The sequence below is a fragment of the Salvelinus sp. IW2-2015 genome, unplaced genomic scaffold (assembly GCF_002910315.2).
Source record: "Salvelinus sp. IW2-2015 unplaced genomic scaffold, ASM291031v2 Un_scaffold2736, whole genome shotgun sequence".
NCBI lineage: Eukaryota > Metazoa > Chordata > Actinopteri > Salmoniformes > Salmonidae > Salvelinus > Salvelinus sp. IW2-2015.
In genome coordinates this window covers 76,781-82,454 of record NW_019944040.1, presented here as the reverse complement: position 1 = coordinate 82,454, position 5,674 = coordinate 76,781, and the positions used below count along the sequence as shown (strand labels likewise).

The 5,674-nt window shown below is 38.8% G+C and overlaps 1 long non-coding RNA gene across 1 annotated transcript; it reads right to left on the bottom strand.

Moving 5' to 3' along the window:
• Positions 1 to 732: 732 nt before the first annotated feature.
• Positions 733 to 1,347, bottom strand: LOC139025467 (uncharacterized). The gene is made up of 3 exons (XR_011477060.1): positions 1,225 to 1,347; positions 919 to 1,000; positions 733 to 796 (listed from the first exon to the last, which is right to left on the bottom strand). It is a non-coding gene; the product is annotated as an uncharacterized lncRNA (long non-coding RNA).
• Between the last annotated feature and the right edge of the window lie 4,327 nt (positions 1,348 to 5,674).

The window sequence follows — 5,674 nt, the reverse complement described above, 5'->3', positions numbered from 1 at the left end:
TTTTTTTTTTTTTTTTTTTTTTTTTTTTTTTTTTTTTCCCTTCTCCCTTCTTTCTTTTCTCTATTCTTATCTTCTTTTCTATCACACATCTCCTCTCTATATATTTATACCTTATACACTCTCTTATACCTTCTCCCCTTCTTTTTTTTTTTTTTTCTCTTTTCCTTTTTTTTTTTTTTCTTTTTTTTTTTTTTTTTTTTTTTTTTTTTTTTTTTTTTTTTTTTTGCTTTTTTTTTTTTTCTCTTTTTTTTCTTTCTTTTTTTTTTTTTTTTGGTCTTTCTTTTTCTTTTTTTTTTTTCTATTTTTTTTTTTTTTTTTTTTTTTCTAAATTCATCCTTTCAATCCTCTTCTTTTTTTTTTTTTTTTTTTTTTTTTTTCTTTTTTTTTTTTTTTTTCTTTTTTTTTTTTTTTTTCTTTTTTTTTTTTTTTCTTTTGTTTTTTTTTTTTTTTCTTTTTTTTCATTTCTTTTTCTTTTTTTTTTTTTTTTTTTTTTTTTTTTTGTTTTCTTTTTGTTTTTTTTTTTTTTTTTCTTTTTTTTTTTTTTTTTTTTTTTTTTTTTTTTTTTGTATTTTTCTTTCTTTTCTCCTCTTCCTTTTTCTCTTTTCGTTTTTTTCTTTTTTTTTTCTTCTTTTTTTTTTCTTTTTTTTTCTCTTTCCTTTTTTTTTTTTTTTTTTTTTTCCCTTCTTTATTCATTTACTAACTGAGTTCTCCCTAGTCTTTTTTTTGTACGCCCTTTGGTCCTCAGGATCAGATCCTCAGAACAGGAGTCTGGACGCGCCCGCTGACAAACCACATGCTACGGGGGAGGAGAGAGAGAATGAGAGAGGAGTGTGAAGGAAGGAAGGAAGGAGAAAGTGTTTAAGGAGAGGGTAGGTTATCTTGTTTATGTCGGGAGGGAAAAAATTGAAGTGTTCTCACGTTCAGTAGATCGTCAGAGTTGGGGTCTATCCTGGGGATTTTCTGAAGGCAAGAATCAACAAAGTTTCTAAAGTAATCGGTCCTGCGAAGAGAGAGACCGGAAACGAGGGAGGAGGAAAAGAGGGGCGGGGGGGGATCAGGAAACGAGGGAGGAGGGAAAGGGGTGGAAAGAGGGGGAGAGATCAGGGGCAAGACAATTAAAGTAACAGTAAAATCCACCTATGATAGAAATGACAGCTAGTGGTACAACGCTATCTACTTATGAAAAGATATTGGGCTGTGTGTGTGTGTGTGTGTAACACTCACCAGTCTCTGGACTGCAGTGTAGGGCTCTCATTCTGCGCTATGTGGTACAAGGCACTCATAGCGTTCATATTAAACAGAGGAGGCTTCCTCTCCGCTGCACACAAGGAGACAGGAGGAGTTACACACACACACACACACACACACACACACACACACACACACACACACACACACACCAGGGTTTCCGTTAGGACAACATAACCGGGAAGATTTGAATGTACCAGACATCTATATGCATTCAGGTCCAAGAGTAGAAAGAGCCAGAAGGAAAGCTCCAACCTGGCGTAGCCAGCGCCATCAAACAAGGAATATTGGCCAAACGATTCCCATTTACGTGTCCTTAATTAAAAACAGCCTATAACAAATTACAAAGAAAAACACTAGACTTTTTCATGAGTTTCAAATCTGAAAAACTTTATTGCTTATTGTTTCCTTGGTTTTTAACATTCCCCAAATAATAAAACTACCATCTCACGGAGATTTGAGCACTAAACGCATCAGGACATTGCATGCATAGACGTATAGGGCTTAGGCTGTCCACAATTAATGATTCAACCACAAAAGGCCAGGGAGGTTTTTTCCAATGCCCCGCAAAGAAGCGCACCTATTGGTAGATGGGGTAAACATTTAAAAAGCAGATATTGAATATCCCTTTGAGCATGGTGAAGTTATTCATTATACTTTGGATGGTGTATCAATACACGCCGTCACTACAAAGATACAGGCGTCCTTCCTAACTCAGTTGCCAGAGAGGAAGGAAACTACTCAAAGATTTTACCATGAGGCCAATGGTGAGTTTAGTGCTAGGCATTTAGCGTTAATAATTCAGTCTCAACTGTTTTTTCAGGCGGCATCTGTAAGCGGCAGTATTGTCAAGAGGCGGTACTGTCATCGAAACAAAAGATGTTCTGCAGAGTTATTAAATGAAGGAAAAGAGAGGAAGGCTCCACACCACTCTGTCACTTGAGTATCTTTGTTATTTTCTAATGATCTAATTTTTCTCTTTTGAAGCTTTGGCGAGTATGTGTGTGTGTGTTTTCTATACCTGTTTGCTCCTCTCCCTGTAGGCTTCACAGACACGCCAACCCCTTTGGCTGCAACCCTTTAATTTAGTGTACCCTGCAAGCACAACCCATGTGGAGTTCCCAGTGTATACTTTTTGGCCCTGACAGACATGGATCACCCCAAAGAACCACTGCTACTCCAGCTGCTCTCTCCTCATCGGATGTGTTCTCTCATAGACCAAGAGCATCTGGTCGTGATGGTGGCACAGGGCTACTCATTTCTCTTAACTGGAGATCTCCTCTCACACCTGTCCATCTCCTCATTTGATTTCCATGCCGTCACTGTCACTTGTCCACTCAAACTTAACATTGTCGTCACCTATTGCCCACCAAGTGCCCTTGGAGAGATTGACACCTTGATAAGCTAATTTCCCTGACGATGGCTCACCACTCATTGTACCGGGCGACTTCAACCTTCAAACGCCAGACTTCAATTAATTTCTTTGCACTCCTTTCCTCTTTTTTCTTCACCCTTTCCACTCACAAGGCATTCAATACGCTTGACCTCATCTTTACTAGAGGCTGTTCTCCTACTAATCTCACTGTAACTCCCCTCCAGGTCTCTGTTCTCCTACTAATCTCACTGCAACAACCCTCCAGGTCTTCTTTTCGCTTTACACTAAGTCACTCAGCTCGGTCATATCCTCACATGGTCTCTCCTATCATTGCTNGTCATATCCTCACATGGTCTCTCCTATCATTGCTATGAGGATGGACCTCTCCTCTTCTCTCTATACACCAAGTCACTCAGCTCTGTCATATCCTCACATGGTCTCTCCTATCATTGCTATGAGGATGACACTCAACTACTCTTCTCCTTCCCCCCTTCTGACACCCAGGTGGCGACACAAATCTCTGCATGCCTGGCAGACATCTCAGCTTGGATGTCAGCCCACCACCTCAAGCTCAACCAAATTGAGCTGCTCTTCCTCCCGGGCAAGTCCTGTCCGCTACAAGACCTCTCCATCATGGTTGACAACTCCAGTGTCCCCCACCCAGAGTGCAAAGAACCTTGGTGTGACCCTGGACAACACCCGATTGGTCTCTGCAAACATCAAAGCAGTGACTCGTTACTGCAGGTTCATGCTCTACATCATCCGTAGAGTACAACCTTTCCTCACACAGTACCACTCTCCATTATTTTCAAGTATAGTGGTGGCTGCATCATGTTATGGGTATGCTTGTCATCGGCAAGGACTGGGGAGTTTTTCAGGATAAAGAGAAACAGAATGGAGCTAAGCACAGGCAAAATCCTAGAGGAAAATCTGTTTCAGTCTGCTTTCTACCAGACACTGGGAGCTGAATTCACCTTTCACCAGGACAATGACCTTAAAACACAAGGCCGAATCTACACTRGAGTTACTAAACAAGACGACAGTGAATGTTCCTGAGTGGCCGAGTTACAGTTTGACTTAAATCTACTTGAAAATCTATGGCAAGACCTGAAAATGGTTGTCTAGCAATGATCAACAACCAATTTGACAGAGATTGAAGAATTTTAAGAAGAATGGGAAAATATTGTACAATCCAGATGTGTAAAGCTCTTAAAAGACTTACCAAGAAAGACTCACAGCTGTAAATCGCTGCCAAAGTACTGACTCAGGGGTATGAATACTCAGGCAAATGAGAAATGTATGCATTTCATTTTTCAATAAATTTGCAAAAAAAATTCTCTAAACATGTTTTCACTTTATCATTATGGGGTATTGTGTGTAGGATGGGTAAACGGAAAAATATATATATTTAATCCATATCCATTTAATCCAATTCCGGCTGTAACACAACAATATGTGGAATAAGGGGTGTGAATAGTTTCTGAAGACAGTTTAAGTCATTCTACTTCTATGATTCCAACAGTTCACCCAAGTGTTTTTACAAATCTCAATGTTTGGTAAATTTTTTTATAAAAAAGCAGGACTAGCATCCACTGTATGATATTAATAYTTAAAAAGGAAGAGAAACTTCGGCCTAGCCACGTAGAGCTAGAGAGAGATAGAAATAGATGTGCCGGTGGTATGCTTACAGCAGTTCTTTATACCTTGTCAGATTGGCTACGGGCGTATGCTATACAGATATAAAATGTACAGAAGGAGGCTAATTTGTTCATTTCCAAATCAGAATATGTTTTTATAAAAGACGATCATTATATTGTTAGATTATAAAAGAGTACCTCTGGTAGGCCTAAAAACATTCTACCTCACCTCAAGTTCAACTGAGTCAGTTGGAGCGCTGGTACACACAGCCTTTATATCATAGGCCTGCAGTAGCTAAAGCTTAAAGGGATACTTCAGGATTTTGGCAATAAGGCCTTTTTATCCATTTCCCCCTGAGTCAGATGAACTAGTGGATACTATTTTTATGTCTCTGTATCCAGTATGAAGGAAGTTAAGAGGTCGTTTCAAGAGCCAATGCTAACTAGCGTTATCGACCGTCAGTAGGCCTAATAACCACAAAAATATTTAAACTGACAATTTACTGTTAGTTCCCTTCAGTTGGTWTAGCCTACATTATCATTCMGTTTAATTCTRTTGGTTTCGTTTACCTCTGTAAACGCCTTCACGGCCGTRTGGWTGTTGCTGAGGATCACTAGTAACAGTTGATCATATATATATAATATATWTWTTTTWAWAGACATGTAGGCTAATGAAATCCTTATGGAGCACAGACCAAGCAGTAACAGTTTGAACCCAACAAACGGCGTAACACTTGACCGTGTCTCGGTCACCCAGTTCCATGGTTGGTGCAGGCAATAGACGAGGGTATAGCTTACTATTGTACAGGTTGAAGAACTGATAGTGGCCATTTTTTAACTTGTTATGGCTGCAGGGGGCGTATTGAAAAACTGGAAAATATGTGCAAATTTTCAAACGGCCTCTTAATCAATTTTTGCTCTTACAATATGCATATTGTTATTACTATTGGATAGAAAACAGTCTCTAGTTTCTAAAACCGTTTTAATTATTTCTCTAAGTGGAACAGAACTATTTTTACAGTCCATTTCCTATCCGGAAGTGAGATTCAAAAATCGATGTCGCTCTTCGAGCCCTTGTCTATAAAAGGGCATGTCACTTAGGACTGTGAAACACGTCATACGCCTTCCTCTGTGTGTCATGCGGAAGTGAGAGTTGAAATCAGTTGATTATCTCGTCCTGTATTTGAACACAGCCTCTTTGATTGAGTGTTGCGCAGTTTATTTTTCTTTCTGGGCGCAAGTAGCACCTGGACTCGGCTCCTGGAAAACACTCTGTAAAGGTGAATATGATCTCTGCTTAGATTTTATTTGATACATGTCACAATATCATCCTAAAGTATGTTATTTCAATATTTTCATTACTGTTTTGAATGTTCTTTGGTTATGGGCTCTCCTTATATTTAATTGAAAGTTT